Below are 17,060 nucleotides of genomic sequence, written 5' to 3'. Positions count from 1 at the left end.
TGGATATGTGCAGCTACTAGATAAGTGCTGTTGAACATCTGTAATTTGAGAAAAGGGGTTCGGTACAGAAGTTGGAGACTTTCTAGGTGACCTATACTATAGGATCAGCTGTTTGGATCAGTATTCCTCTTGATTCCCTGTGACATGTTTATTTTGGTAAGTTTCCCCTGAAGCTCTTTGGTCCCTTAAAACTTTCCATGTTTTACTATTATGCCTGCTTTCAAGTTCAGACTGTTCAAACTTTTTATACTTCCACTGACGCAGTGAGAGCACAGAATCTGTGCACTGGTAATATAGATGTTATTTACTGTAGTATTCAATATTGTAACTTACATTGTATAATTAGTTACTGTTTAATATAAATGTTAGTTCCATTGCACCAAGATAACAGATTCTTTGCATTTTAATATCATGGGTTAATAGGTTTTATAGGTTTAGTTATTTAGATTAGTTTCATAGACTCTATAATGTTCTATTTTGCTCATGTTGGTATCATTGCTTTATTCTATTTTATCTTGTAATATCATTGGTCATTAACTACAAGAAAGTCTTCTCTCCCCTCCCCTGCCTCTCTCTTTCTCTCTTTCTCTTTCCCATCTTGGGTTTGCTCTTTTAGAAGAAATATCACACTGCTACTTCACAGACATCTTGTGATCAACTATAATTCCAAAATCCTTCTCACATAATAGTCCCAAATCAGGTTTCTTCTATCTGAAATGTCTGTTACTTTTTTCTAAGCAAAGTAATTTTGCATTTATTTTTATAAACATTCATTTATTTATTTTATTTGGTTTGTCAATTCCTTACAAGATAATAGGTATAAGTAAAAACATAGTTATGAATACATGAATACATATAAGAAAAATAAAAGAAACAATAGGACAGGGACGGTAGGCACGTTGGTGTGCTTATGCACGCCCCCTACAGATCTCTTAGGAAAGGGGTGAGGTCAATAGTAGACAGTCTAAGGTTAAAGTTTTTGGGGTTTGGGGAAGAAACCACAGAGTCAGGTAGAGTATTCCAGACATTGAGCACTCTGTTGCTGAAGTCGTATTTCCTGCAATCAAGTTTGGTGCGGTTAACCTTGAGTTTGTATCTATTGTTTGCTCTTGTGTTGTTATGGTTGAAGCTGAAGTATTCATTGACAGATAGGACATTGCAATGTATGATTTTATATCCTATTCTTAGATTGGACCAAAGGCGGCGTAGTTCTAGTTTTCTAGGTCTAGAATTTCAAGTCTGGTGGCATAAGGTATTCTGAAACGAGTAGAGGAGTGGAGAACTCTTGTAAAATATTTCTGGATTTTCTCAACTGTGTTAATATCAGATACATAATGTGGGTTCCAGACTGATGAGCTGTATTCGAGTATTGGTCCAGCAAATGTTTAGTATGCTCTAGTTATTAGTGTAATATTACCAGAGAAAAAGCTACGTAAGATTAGGTTAACAACTGTTAACGCTTTTTTGGCTATGCAGTTACAGTGGGCTCTAGCACTTAGGTCATTGAGTACATAAGTACTCCAAGATCCTTTTCAGAGTTTGGATCATCAACAAGGTCTTGACTATTCAGCTTGTATTTTATTTTCTGTTTATTTTTTTTGCCAATATATAAGACAGAGCATTTATTTGTTGAGATTTGAAGTTGCCATTTGTTTGACCATTCTGATACATAGTCGAGGACTTTTTGAAGGGTAGCAGTATTGTCTGTGGTGTTGAATAGCTTTACATCATCAGCGAAGAGAACGCAATTGTTCTTCATATGATCACAGAGATCATTTATGTAGAGTATGAAGAGAGTTGGTCCTAGAACACTGCCTTGGGGGACACCACTGTTGACAGGTCCAGAATTTGATAGGACGCTCCCATTTTTGACCATTTGTTGTCTGTTTGAGAGGAATGCTTCTATCCAGTTATGCAGGTGTCCAGAGATACTACAAGATTTTAGGTTTAGGAATATTTTGTCGTGTACCACTGAATCAAAGGCTTTACAGAAGTCTATGTAGATTGCGTCTATTGCTTTGCCCTGCTCAAGTTGTGTAGTCCATATGTTTTTGCAGTATAAGAGTTGCAGATTACAGGATAGTTTTTTTCTGAAACCAAATTGTTTATTAGAGAGGAGGTTGTTTGTCTCTAAGTGGAGGATAATGGATTGGTTAATAATTGATTCCATGACTTTACAGGTGATGCAGCATAAAGAGATTGGTCTGTAATTTTCAACTAGGCTGGAGTCTCCCTTTCTGAAGATGGGGATGACTGTGGCTGGTGACCATAGTTTTGGCAAGGAGCTGGTCCTGAAAGATTTTTCGAAGATTATGCTTAGAAGTTCGGCTATGGCAGTGGATAACTTTTTTAAGAGGTAGGCATGTATTCCGTTCAGTCCAATAGATAGAGATGGTTTTAGATTGCATAGTGCTTTTTCAACATTGTCTCCTGTAAAATCGATATGTATTAGATCATTGTAGTTGTTTGTGGTTCTACTAGTAAATACTGGGCATGATCCATTGCTGTTTACAAATACTGAGCCAAAGAATGTGTTAAAGAGGTTGGCTTTAATAGTGTCATCATTGCAGTCTTTTTTTTTTTTTAAGTTTTTATTGGTTTTTAAAAACAAACATAAACAAACAAAACATAAAAACATCAAGCCATCTTCCATATGTATACATACAGTGTGCCGGTTGGTTTACAAATTGTTTTGTGCTTCCATTTTGTAGTCTTCAATTACAATTACATTGCATATAATCTCGTATTTTCAATCAAAAATTACCTTAGTATCATTATTAATCAATCATTTGACTATACTTTTATTCATTCATGTTTTACAAGATAATCATAATTTACTTAGTTTGTTTTATAACAGTTCATATTATCATCCCAAATTTACCCTAAAATCATTTTGTAGATATAATAAGAAAGAAGTACATCTTTATATATTTATTATTTTCTAAAAATCTACATATTTCATTACTGTATTTTATTGTCTAACCATTGATAGAATAAAATCAATATGTATTCGATCATTGTAGTTGTCTGTGGTTCTACTAGGAAATACTGGGCATGATCCACTGTTGTTTACAAATACTGAGCCAAAGAATGTGTTAAAGAGGTTGGCTTTAATAGTGTCATCGTTGCAGTCTTTCCCATTAGGTCCTTTCATGGGTGTGATGGACCTTGAGTCTTTTGTTGTTGTTTACAAAATTGTAGAAAGCGTGGGTGGAATTGGTGCATAGAAGATTTTCCTCTTGTTTTATGTGATAATTGGTGCATTCAGTTTTTATCTGGTGGCATAAATTTTTGTATCAGCTTTTTTAGTTGGCAACGTGACCAGATTTGTTTTTCTGCCAAAGTGATCTCTTTTTGGATTGAATCTTCCTTATTGTTATGGGTAATCTGTTTTTTTCTGGTTTTTGGAGTTGTTATTGGTACATATAGTTTGATGACTCTTTTGACTTCAAGTAAAAATATGTTGTAATGGTCTTCAACAGTATTGTATCCAATGAATAGAAATTGCCAATCAAGGGATGTGAGATCATTGTCTATAAGATCATAGTTGCCTTTTTTGAAGTTATAATTGGGGATCACATCCTGTTATTGATTTTTGTGTGGATGTATGTTGATATAAAAGTCAATCATGCTGTGGTCACTGTTGGAAAAGGGTTCTTTAATTTGTATTCTGTAAATTGAATTCAAACTATTGCAAAAGATGAGACCGAGGCAGTTGTTAAGTCTAGTATTGTCGATTACTAGTTGTTCCAGTCCCAGGTTTGTTACAGCATTGTAGAAGGTTGCATGTATGGGTTCAGTTGTACATTCATTTATGGTCCAGTTAATGTGAGATAGATTGAAGTCACCAAGAAAGATAAAAGTGTGTGGGCAGGATGTTGCCCATGTTAGTAGTGAATTTAACTTGTTTACATGTTCGATGTGATAATCAGGGGCTCTGTAACATAGTAAGAATCGAAATGTGATATTTAAGGACAGTTCACAGATTATGTTCTGAGGAAAAGCAAGCTCTTGGGTAACTTGTATGTTTTTTAGATGTAAGGACTTTTTATAGAAGATAGCAACACCACCTCCTCTACAGATTTCATGATCTGATCGGTAAATATGATAGTCTCTTACTGTGGTAATGGAGTCAGGGAGAGATGCATTGAGCCATGTTTCACAGACAAATATGATGTCAAATTTAGCCATATTTCGTAAGAGGAGAAATTTGGGTATTTTATTCACAAGGCTGCTTGCATTTAAGGCCAGTTGTAATGGGAATTGAGGTAGTTAGGGGCTTGTGTGCCTAGTTTTGAGTGATGGAGGGTTGGATGAGGTAGGGTTGGATGTGGAGTTGTGGTTTGTGTGACTTACTTTTGATACAATCAGTGTGGTAGTCAACGTAGAGATCCTTCTCTCCATTGTCTAGTCGTCTTTTGAGTTCCTTGCGAAGTTCACGGGAGCAGATTCTTTGTAGTATGGATAAGTCTGGTCTTGAGCGAAGTTTTTTGTGGTTGGGATTGGTTTTTGCAATGGCGTTTATTGTATGAATGAATATTCATTTAATAGTTCATTCAATAACTTTCAGTTCAGTTTTCTAACACAAGATCATTTTTAAATTTCTCTGTTTCCTAGAACTTTATTTCAACTTCTTCAGCAAACCAAGATTATGCAAAACAAGTGACAATGCAAATTCTGTCCTTACATACTTATGTTCCAATGTTTTTCTATAGTTTTTCAACCAGTGTGGTGTATATTGTCCTCTCTATGGTCACCCCCCCAATAACTAATAGTGTTTCCTCTAGTTCTTCATCTAAATTACCAATGAACAAGCATTAGAATACTGAGCCCACAATTAAACCCACTTAATAGACAGCATCACTTTAGTAAAGAAGTACTGAGAAGCACAGTTTGAACAAGTTTTGGAGTCCATACTAATAAACTTATAAAATGTAATTCTGGGTTGGGTTGATTAAAGAGCTGCAAAAACTGTTCTAGATAAAAACTATTCTAGATAAAAAAGAAACAAAGGACTAGAGGTGACATGATAGCAGTATTCCAATATTTAAAGGGCTGCCACAAAGAAGAGGGGGGCAACTTATTTTCAAGAGCACTAGAAAGCAAGACAAGAAACAATGGATGAAAACTAATCAAGGAGAGAAGCAACCTGGAATTAAAGAGATACTTCTTGACAGGACAATGGACTAGTAGAACAGCTTGCCTTCAGAAGTGTAGGTGTTTCAAAGACTGGACAGCCACCTGTCTGAAATGGTATACAGTCTCCTGCTTGAGGATTAGATTAGATTAGATTAGATTAGATTAGATTAGATTAGATTAGATTAGATTAGATTAGAAAACCTCCAAGGTCCCTTCAAGCTGTATTCTGATTGATCTTATTTAACTTTTCTTAGTTAACGGGCTTATCTTTTGATGGCTGTTGATAAAGCATTTCTTTCCAGCTCAACCATAAACAAATTACAAAGCAATGACTACTGTGGTAATTCCATAGTTACTGTATGCCTATGTTAATATTTTGTTTGTATTATTGAGTGACATAGTTGAAAATTGTGGCGTTCACACAGAAAGTATCATGTTAAGAATAGAAACAGGGATAATGGTAAGATCAAATATGATATGTACAAAAACAGAAGGCACAAGATAACAAAGACATAATACCACTGAGTTAATTTGTGATCTAAAACTTAATTCTTATGTTTCTATCAGAGTAAAATCCTGTTGTTGTTGTTCAACTAGTTCTTCAAAATATCTCAGTGGGAATTGAAATTTTGGGGAATAATTTTTGGAGAAGCTAAACCCCAAACATTTTATTTCTTAATCTTTCAGTACTGGTATAGTGTTTATTTTCTTTTATTTTGAATATACCAGAAAAACTTTTTAAAGTTGATTGTTTTTGATTGTTGATTGTTGATTTGTTTGTTTTTCTTAGCACTCTTCACTAAAGTTTTCATACAAATTACAAATGATGTCAACATCATTTCAAGAAATGTTTTTACATAGTACTGTAATCTATTCTTCTATCTTCTGTAAGCATTCCTTTTTATTTTCAGATATTAACTTTTTGTATAACCACATTACATTATTCTGCTTTCCCTTTTATTTTCTCAATGGAATGTCTTACAATTCTGCTTTCAGTTTTTCTTTACTTGAAATTTGCATGCATTCTGGGCTCAATCTCTTATCAGATTTCCCCCCATGGAATCTGATTTATAATTGTTCTGGATTTATCAGTGTCTGATTTCTTGAGGTTCTGCATATGGCTATATTCAGCTTTAGTTCCCCTTAACATAAAACATTCAAACATTATATGTCATTTCTCCCCTCCAACCCAATACTCCCTATCTCCATATTGTCTCCTGTCTTTCCCATAGATTGGGTCAAGTAAAACATAGTTGATGTTTTAGTGCCTTCCATTACCTTGTGAAAAATAAATTTATTAGTAAGACAGGACTGAAACTTTCTGAAATGAATTTGAGAGGCATGGACTTACAAAAAATGACAGGATAATTATATTCCCCATGACCACTAATTTATGCCCCTTTAGAATATCTTTAAATTGTTTTGGATAATACCATCTACATCTTCTCTTTTAAATGGTCAGTGATATAAATTATTGTGTTGGTTGGTCACAATAATTTTAACCCAGATGCTCTCAATAGGACCATCAAGTTCATTCCTTTTAGATTTCTGTACTTTGAGGAAATTTTAACATACAGTACAATCCCTCCTTTCTTTCTATGATTTTTTTCTACTTTTCTATCAAAATATGCTGATTCATTGCCATCATGCTTCTCAATCAGTAACATCTGATAATGATAATGCCAAAATGATAATCTGGAAATGTCATCTTACAAATACTTTTCTTACATGCCTATGACCCCTGTCTGATAAAAGTACATGGATCAGACCATGCCTGTGATGACATCCTTGTTCTATGTTGTCATTTATCCCCTCTTCACCACCCTGTGCAGACAAAAAAGTTTTCTATTACGGGATTCAATTTGGGTCAGTCACTGGGACCAGAGGTTTTGTCTTCCAAGCTTTCAGACTCCTATCAACAGGAGTGCTGATTTATCACCAGCCTATCCAATACTTAGAAGGCGAGCTGGGCAGCAGAAGCAAATGACAGCTAATGACTTAAAAGCCAGCCATCAACACACCCCAATCAAACTCTAAAAAGCCGCTTACAACAGGCACTATAAATAACACACATATACCGTGTTTCTCACAAAATAAGGCTGGGTCTTATTTTTTTTTGACCCCGAAAAAATGGCTAGGCCGTCTTTTTGGGGGTGACTTAATTTCCTCCCCCACCAAGAGCAGCCCATACGCACGTACCTCTCCACGAGGCCATTTCTATTGGCTGATGAAAGCGCACACACACACACTTCCTCGCTGCGAGGCTGCTTCTACTGGCCGATCGAAGTGGCTGGTGACTGCCCTTGGGGAGCTTCCATCGCCTGAAAGACACTGCCTAATGGTGAGGAGACACGGACAGCCACACTCGCCCCGAAGAAGCTGCGGACTTTGCCTTCAAGGGAACTTTCGTCAGCCGATAGAAGTGGCTTCACGGCGAGGGGAGTGTGTGTGTGTACTCGCCCTGAGGCTGCTTCTACTGGCCAATCGAAGTGGCTGGTGACTGCCCTTGGGGAGCTTCCATCGCCCGAAAGACACTGCCTAATGGCGAGGGGACACGGGCAGCCATGCCTCACCCCAAAGCGGCTGGGGACTCTGCCTTCGGGGAGCATCTATCGGCTGATGTTCTATCGGTAGATAGGGGTATTCTAGCCTAGGCTACCTGCAGGGAATTCCTAAAGGCAAGTTTTCTCTCCACCACCACCCTCCTTTCCCCCCATTTCTCTTCACCTTGTGTAGTTCTAACAAATGATGTGAGAAATGGCGGGGAAATGCATGGATTAAATAGGCCTAATTTTTTTTGGGGGTGGGGCTTAATTTCACCTCATGCCTAGAAATCATGCTGGGCCTTCCTATTGGTGGAGGCCATATTGTTGGAGAAACACGGTAGTAAGAGCACAGACTCTGCTACAGAAAAGTTCCCTGAGGATAGGTTCCAGCATGAGTCCGAAAGCTCGGAAGACAAAACCTCTTGTCCCAATAACTGATCCTGCAACATTATCTGTGGACATGTATATTAGCCTTCATTGAGAAATTTTCTATTATTGTATATTAACTCTTTTTGCTTTCTTGTGAGATGAGTTAATTGTTTATTGTCCAATGTCTCTCTAGGCCCAATTTGAAAAATAGTGCAAGCATTGTGATCCTTGTTCAGGGATAAGATATCTTATCTTAATTATTTAAACATATATGAAAAAAAGTATGAGGTTTAAATACAGTTTTGATACTTTTACCCATGGAAAGCTCATATTACAAGATAGTTCATTAGATGCCATTGAGTCAAGCTCAACTCAATGCTTGGTATCTGCAAGGATATGAGTCTCTATGTAGTAACAACTTGTAGCTCTGCCAAGGACATCAGAATGTCTTGGATATCCATTCTAGTTCCTTCAGTCTTGCCAAGCAGAGATTGTTTTTTCCATCATCCATTCACATCACATTCCCAAAGTATATGAGTTTCTTTTTAGTGATCATTGCCTTGTGTTTGGCAGATAAATATGCAGGTAATAATACTGACTTTTTTCCTCATTGAGAATAAGCGTGCTCTTTTTTTCAATCATCTAGGAATAACAACTAGCCACAAAGTTCTCATAAGAACTTTTACAGAGAAAATGACAGCCCAATTTTATTCCCTTCACCATTTTGTTCTTCTTTAATTATGTGGCAGAAAAAAAATTGACCCAACTATAAAACATCAGTCATATATATAAACAAACACTTTCTCTTCCTGTTCCATAGGTAAGAAATGAATCACTAGAGGAAAATGCAAGAGATAGACTAAATTCATAATTAAAAGACAATTTCATTTCACAGAATACAAAATGACAGTATACTGCTGACGCTAACAAGATCTGATGAGCATGAAGCTGTTATTAATAAGACAGCAGTAGAGCAGTAGCTGCAGACCATATCTTTCAGAAAACTGAAGAAAACCTTCCCAGAAAGTCAGTGTTCAGTTACAGGATTGTAAAATACATTTAATAATGATATTTTGTGCTTCCCAAGTACCCTTTATTGCTTTTGAAAGATTTTGGGAGAGAACTATCACACAGTTCAAACTCAGATCTGTCTAATTTATGGCTATTTCTATAGTATCATAGCTCTAGCTAAAATTGCAAGGTTGAATGAACTGCTGTATAACATTGAACTGGGAGAAAAACAGATATTTTTTTTACCTCATGTGCAACAGATATGAAAAGGAGAATATCCCTATCAACCTCATGGGTGACCTTCAATCATACACAACTGTACAATATTAAACACTTCAATACAACCAAGCTCAATCTATATAGAACAATTCTGAACTTTTAAAAGGAAGCAATGCACTTTTGAAAAAATACTAACCTTCTTGTTCATAGTAAACTAGGATGTAAGAAATGATATTTATTAAGATATGCTCAGATAAGGTTTCTGCCCATGATGAGTGGCTCTGTTGAGTGGCTCATGTGACAGCAACGTGACACCACAAGTTTGACACCCATGTCCTAGATGAAAAAAATGGGATAATTTCTTTTTCTTTATAGTTCCTGGTCAGAATTAGCCCATCTTTTTTGCTTTAGGTTTTCCCCTCTTACCAAATTTGTTGAAGTGTTAGAAAATTACTGTCCTGATGTACAGATTCAGTTCTAACCCTCTTTATATATTTTATTTTCAACACTTTCTTGTTTCTGCAGAGATTCTCAGTCATCCAGGTCATAGCTGTCTCAAAGGTGCTTTTTTGTTCAAAAGGCAACTTGACTGTGGGTTTTTTCTTTGAGGAAAAAGAAGAAAATGTTTTGCTTCTCATCCAAAAGCTTCATCAGTTCTGGTGGTGGGGAGATAGAAGGATAGGTTCTAATGGGAGTGTGTGAGAGATGGAAGGATTGTATTTCTTTGCAGCCATCTGGTCATTAGCACTCTCTGAGAGTTGTTGAGGCCACTTGAAGGGGTTAACTGTGCCTTCAGGGTCACCCGAATCAGGGGACAATTGGTTGTGGAATCTTCTTGGAACTGTAGCAAGGGTTCAATTGAAAATTAGAGGTAGGTGATATTTTATTCCTAATCCTCTGGTGAGGAAGGATGCTCAATTCTAACATAGATGGATTGTTTTACCCCTCTTTTAAACCAATGGTCCTCTCTATCCAAAATTCCATTGGGTTGGAAATTAAAAGACAAATCTGCTTCCTGCCTCCATTTTCAGCATCATGTACACTCATTCGGGCTATTGAATTCCAGTGTAAAATCAAGGGAAGCACACAAAGGTCAAAAGAAGAATCAGTCTGCACAGTCTCATTTCTGCACCAGATTAATGAATTATACTCATTCAAATATCTTTGGCAGTTAAGACTGAAGCCAGTATCAGCAGCTCAGTGAGGTAGGTTGGATGATTACTGAGAGAATAGCCAATGATATGTCAACAACACCTCACAATCAACTGATCTGCTTACTGCAACTATCATTCTTAGTTTTTGTTGTCAAGCTGGAGGAGGTTTTTTTTAATCCTAACTTATCAACAATATAAAAATATGTAGCCAATGGAAGCAGTCCTTAGATCAACCTAGAGCTGGAATTAAAATGGCTCCAAAAATTGTTCATATTCTAATTGATTCTGATATTGAATGTGCACAAGATACTGAATAAGAAGTTATATTGATTTTAAGGCAGTTCTATAAAAAAAGCAGATTTTTGAACATCAAATTAGGGATTTCTTTTTCCATTTGAATTCTTAGAAAATTTTATGAGTAGGCTATATTAGCTCCATTTCTGCTAAAGATTTTCCTCCCACATTTTATACAGGTCCTCCTGTCAGAAATGACAGCTTGTATTCCAATTATGCCTATGTATTGATTTCTTATGAGAGACATAACTAATTAGGTAGTTAGTAACAAAACTACCACAAGCTTTTTTAATCTTCCCAGACTAATGAGTTCTATACATTTCACCAATTATCTGCATGATGTATTATAGTATCTTGATATCAGTACATGTCATTTAGTACATTATTGAAGTTAAATCAAGTAAATGGGAGTTTGAGGTAGACTTCATCCTTCTATTTCATTAGGTAATTTTTCCTCAGTCAGTCTGTGGTCATTGGGTAAATTCAGTCTTTGGACTGAAGCCCAGAATTTTCTGTTCCAATCCTTTAAAGAAAAGGCTGCTAAAATAGTTTGTAATGCTATTTACTTGGCAAGACCTTTAAGTAATTAGTTTGAGCAATCTCATTATTCAGCACAACTCTTCCCCTTCTTAGTTATTATCCTAACTAGCAATTTCTCTGTTTATTTTCTCATTCATAATAATTGGGCCAGCACAAAATATGACTATTCAAAATCACCTGATACTTACCACAATCTGTTAATGTCTCTTCTCAGAGAATCACTGGTAGAAAATGAGAAATGTGGGTCTGGAAATACATCTATTAAGAAGTACTAAAATAATCCTCACTTATTAATGGCTTCCTTTTAACATCCCAATTAGCTTGCCTATGGGCAATTGTTTGTTATAGGTCTAGTAGGGTTGTAATCTAGACTGGGAAATCAAAACATATCCTGAAAAAAGGCAAATGATGTACTTGCCAAAAGAAACCACATTCATAAGTTTATGAACTCACCTGAGAGTTTTCACCTTTTGATTCATTCAAAAAGATGAAAACTCTCAGGTGAGTTCATAAACTTACGATGCCTTTCAGAATAAAAGCCCAAAACCGATTCTGTGAAGCCATCATAATCAGTTGCAACTACTTATGGAGCTAATATAACCATTAACATTTAACTGTAAAATCATATAAGTAAACTAGCTGCAAATTTTGGGGGGGGGGGGACTTTAAAACCAATTATCAGGAAGTAAATTCAGTTAACTAGTTTCTAACTTACATATAAAAGATTGTACTTCAACTATCGTTCTTTAAAAGCAACTATATTTGCTTTGTGACTAGAAAAGAATGTTTTCATTGTTACCAAAATTTTCATCTATTGTTGAATAAACATTTTGTCCAGCAATAGATATAATTGTAGCCAAATACATTAATGTTGCAATTTCTTCTTTTCTCTTCCCTCGATTTACAGCCATTTGTTTAATGACCAAAGTTACAACAGCACTGAAAAAAGTGACTTATCACTGTTTGCCACACTTATGACTTTTGCAGCATCCCTTGTGGTCATGTGATCAATATTTGGATGTTTGACAACTGCCGTGTGTTTAATTATGGCTGCAGTGTCCCGGGATCATGTGAACAGCTTTTGCAACCTTCTGACAAGCAAAGTCATTGGGGAAGCCATATTCACTTAACTATATTACTAACTTAATAATTGCAGTGATTCCCTCGACAGCTGTGGCAAGAAAGGTTGTAAAAGTAGCACAAAACTCACTTAACAACTGTTAGATTGTAGGGTAAAGGAAGACGCAGGACAAGTAGATCAGTTAAACGCTTTATTTTATCTCCACAGAAACTGAAGAACTCAAGCGGCAGCAACCCCTTTTACAGCGGAGCTATCCACGGCTTTAGCCAGTGACGGCTGTTTAATTTCCCGCTTTCATGGATCAGCCAATCACAGGTACGTATGCTAATATCTTACAACTATAATGCTTAACAATGGAAATTTTGGGTTCAGTTGTATTCATAAGTTGATGACTACCTGTAGTATATTCATTATATTTCAGAACAGTTTCTATAATAGCTCACCATATCCTAAATTAACATATATCTTTCATTTAAAAAACATTTGCCATATACATTTGCCATTTGAATTTTAAAAAATTATCAGTCACTGTTAAATATACTATGTACTGGAATTTGATATAATATATAGAATATATATAGAATAATATATAGAATCTTTCCAGTTTGAAAAAAACTGTAAACTATAGTTTTACAAAGGACTGTTTTTTTTCCTAACAGATCATGTTATAAAATTATCTTGTAAAAGGTAACAAAACTATTGTGTCAAAATGTGCCTTTTAATTTTTCCAAAGTCCCCCCCCATTGAAGTAGCTTTGGCTTCCTACATCATTCTTTGGAAGTTTTATAGCTTCTTTAGAATATTTCTGGGTGGCATTTTGGAAATTTATTGTTGGGAAGCAGGTCTAGACTAGATTAGACTAGAATTCTTTATTGGATGCACACAATGTATTCTACAATTTGAGATAATCATAAAAAACAATCATCATAAATCATAGATACAACCCTCAGTGATAGTCATAGGATACTAAAGCAATCAACATAAATCATAATAGGATGCTAAATAAAAGCAATCAACATAAATCATGAGATACAACAAGTTACAGTCATAAGAATCTAAGTAAATAGGTAATAGATGAGATGGATAATAAGTAACACAGCCCTACTAGGTGGTTTGACATCTAAGGGCATAAACGGTGTTGTGAGAAATAGTTGTTTAATACAATGATAGCATGGGGGGGAAACTGTCTTTGTGTCTGATTGTTTTGACATACAATGCCCTATAGCGTTGTCTTCAGGGAAGAAGTTGAAACAGTTTATGTCCAGGATGTGAAGATGAGCTATGGTTGATATTTTCCAATGTGCAACAATTAACTTATTTATTGGAATGGGCTGTGCTTCAGCTCAAAAGCCAGAAAGGTGCTTTTGGAGAAGATGCAAATGCTGTACTTGTCAGCACTCCTTCGAGAAGCTGCATCTTTTCCTGAGTCTCATACCATCATACCAGCTGCACAATGCCAAGAAAATAACAGTTGACTTAAAGAGGCACTGACAATGCACCTATTGTATATCTATTCTGAAGAAGCTTTCTGCCTTTGGATCTGAAGTGCAGAATACCCCTGCTTGTTCACCATATAATATGCATCTAAACAGAAAGTGATGTCTCACTTCTGCATTGCTCTCTCTCTCTCATACAAAATCACAAAGAAGGGGGGGAGGGAACCCAATCCCACACATATTAAGATGTTCACAAAGCTTTAGGGAGATACTCCCAGTTTATGAACATTTGATCAAATTTCCCCACTGAAAATTCATCAACTAATGTAGCAGATAAAATTAGTTATGACACAGCGCTTTGTAGATTCAGTGAGGGAAGGTTGTAACTCTGTTATTCAAAGCACTTATCAGTTTTGAAATGTTGCTTCCATATATGGAGAGCATATCTACAGGCTGGTTAAATGGTGTGATGGTTGTCTCTCATTGACATCTCTTATTTTGGTCTGTCAAACCTCTTTCTGTTCTTTTGCTTCAAGACCAAGCTTGCCTTAGCCTGGCACTTCATCAAAAGCAATACAATAATGAGAGGCTTGTTCCTGGGGCAGCAAAACATTACCAGGCAGTTGTGCCAGTCCACCTAGAACTCAACAAAACCTAGTGATCTCATATGTCAAATTACATCCTGTCTTAAAGGTAAAACAGGAGACATTGCCTGGAAACTCAGACGAGAATTTGAAACAGTTCATTTTTACTTAGATTTTTTTTAAAGAATAATGTTTTGTTAAATTGGAATTTGATACAGTCTGCATTAGTTCAGCATAATTGAGATTCTTTGTTGGACAATTTTAGATGCTCTGCTTCTCCAAGGAAGCAGGAAAATATTTCAAAAATGCACTGTGCTAAAATCAATAAAATATATCATAATTCATGGTATAAAGTATTCCATCCCTTCTATTTTCATACCATTCTGAAAGCCCCCCCCCCAAAAAAAAATTCCTGAAGCAGCTACAACAAACAAATCTTTCTCAAACCTCAAAAGGTTTGGTATTCACTTGCCTTCAGATCTCAAAACCAGACATTTGAATCAAATTTTGCCTTCCTCACATCTCAGATTGGAATCAAATCGGATCTGAGTTTCATAGGATTAATATTAAGCCCACATCAAAACCCTCTTTCAACTAGGGGATTTTTTTTTCCTGCTTTTCCCCCTTATTTTCAAAGTACTCTCAAATTTCTTTACAATATCTTTTGACGGTATTTTGAAGCCTTTTTTAGTCTGATAAAATGTTGGATGGTGCTTGATGTTGTTTTTACATTACCCAATTTTACACTGACCTGGTCTGTTCACGCTTCCTAATCTGAGAAATCCCCGTGAGAAAATATCTCTCAATGTGTTATTCTTTGGGGGGTAATTGAGGGATAGGAAGGCAGCAGGACTGCAGATTAGAGTTATTGTAAAATGAAAGACAAGACAATTACAAACACCTCTCAGCCCTCTGGTTACCAATATAAATTTAAAGCATTCCAACTGCATATTTCTTCTTGAATAAACATACAAAACTCCATCACTCATAATTAAGCTTAAGTTCATATCCTTATTTAAGTATTGATTTCATGTGACTAAGAACTATGTGAAGACAGCACCTCCTCCAGTATCCATCCTACGGTCTAATATCCATGCCCTCTAGAAAGCTCTGCATAGAGGAGTTGCTTCATTTGTCCTGTCTCCCCTCATGAAATGAAATCCGAATCACAGATGCAGGGTCTCCTATGCTGGAAATCTCCAGATCTTTAAAGAGGTACTGAACTTCATCAAAAAAAATTTTTCAAAAACATTGCTGCAGAACACCTCCCTTATAGGCAGCAGAGCTGGCTAACAACAGCTTCTGAATATCCACAGAATAGCAATAGCAATAGCAACAGCACTGAAGACTTAAATACCACTTCACAGTGCTACACAGCCCTCTCTAAGTGGTTTACAAAGTCATCAGATTGCCCCCAACAATCTGGGTCCTCATTTTACCAATCTCGAAAGGATGGGTCAAACTTGAGCTGAACTCTTGGCAGTGAGTTGAATTAGCATGCAATACTGCATTCTAACCCTCGTGCCACCAGAGCGCTTAGATGCTACTGTTAGCAAGGTAAATGGGCCAAGCAAGGTTGATCACAGAAGATCTTTGTGATGTAGGAAGAGAGCCTCCTCTGCCATTGTCTCTGCTCTGTGGAATATTCTCCACACTCTCTCCTGGCTTTCCAAAAAGGGGTTAAAACATGATTCTGCACACATTTATGGGGTTGGTTAGTGCCATGGCAGCTCTCCCTTTGCCTTTCTCAACTAAATTTTTAACAGGGTTTAAATATTTTTGCCACCTAAAAGTTTTTTTTTTAATTTTTAATTCTAAAATTTAATTCTAACATTTTTATCTACTGCTTTTATAATTTGATGTGTTATTGTACACCTCCGCCCGAGTCCCTCTTTGAGAGAGATGAGCAGTTCAGAAATGTAAAAAATAAAAATAATAAATACATAAAACCCATCCTTTACCACTTCGAGCATGGAGTATCTCTATAGAGATACTATTGAAATGATACCAATACAAAAGTACTGCTTTATTCTCTGAGAATATTTGGAAATCAAAAGCATAATTATAAAATGAAAGTCAATTTAGTGTAAAGATTAAGGCATCAGCCTAGGAATCAGGAGACCATGAGTTCTAATCCCACTTTAGGTACAAAGCCAGCTAGGTGACCTTGGACCAGCCTCTCTCTTTCTCAGCCCTGGAAAATGGCAATTTTTTTCTGAAATTTGACTGGCAGTCAAGAGTGACATGAAGGTACACACACATACTGGACAGTGGTGGGATTCAAAAAATTTTACTACCTGTTCTGTGGGTGTGGCTTGGTGGCCATTGTGTGGCGTGTGGGTATGACTTGGTGGGCATGGCAGGGGAAGGATATTGTAAAATCTCCATCCCCTCCCCACTCCAGGGGAAGGATACTGTAAAATCCCCATTCTGTACCCACCCCACTAACCTGCTTCCCAGCTCCGTTCTCCTGTGCAGGGCAACAAAAGAAGATCAGCTGAAACTCAGGAGGCAGAGAATAGATGGGTCTGAGCCAGTCAGAGGTGGCATTTGCTGGTTCTCTGAACTAGTCAAAATTTCCACTAGCGGTTCTCCAGAACTGGTCAGAACTGGTCAGAACTGGTCAGAATAACACCTCTGATACTGGAAATTAGAGGAACCATTATGTTATGAAATTATAGAAGCTT

The sequence above is a fragment of the Notechis scutatus genome, chromosome 4, assembly GCF_049901735.1.
Source record: "Notechis scutatus isolate UNSWTSFEM ecotype Mainland chromosome 4, rNotScu1.2, whole genome shotgun sequence".
Lineage (NCBI taxonomy): Eukaryota > Metazoa > Chordata > Lepidosauria > Squamata > Elapidae > Notechis > Notechis scutatus.
The sequence above is the reverse complement of the archived record's forward strand: the minus strand, read 5'-3'. Positions refer to the sequence as shown.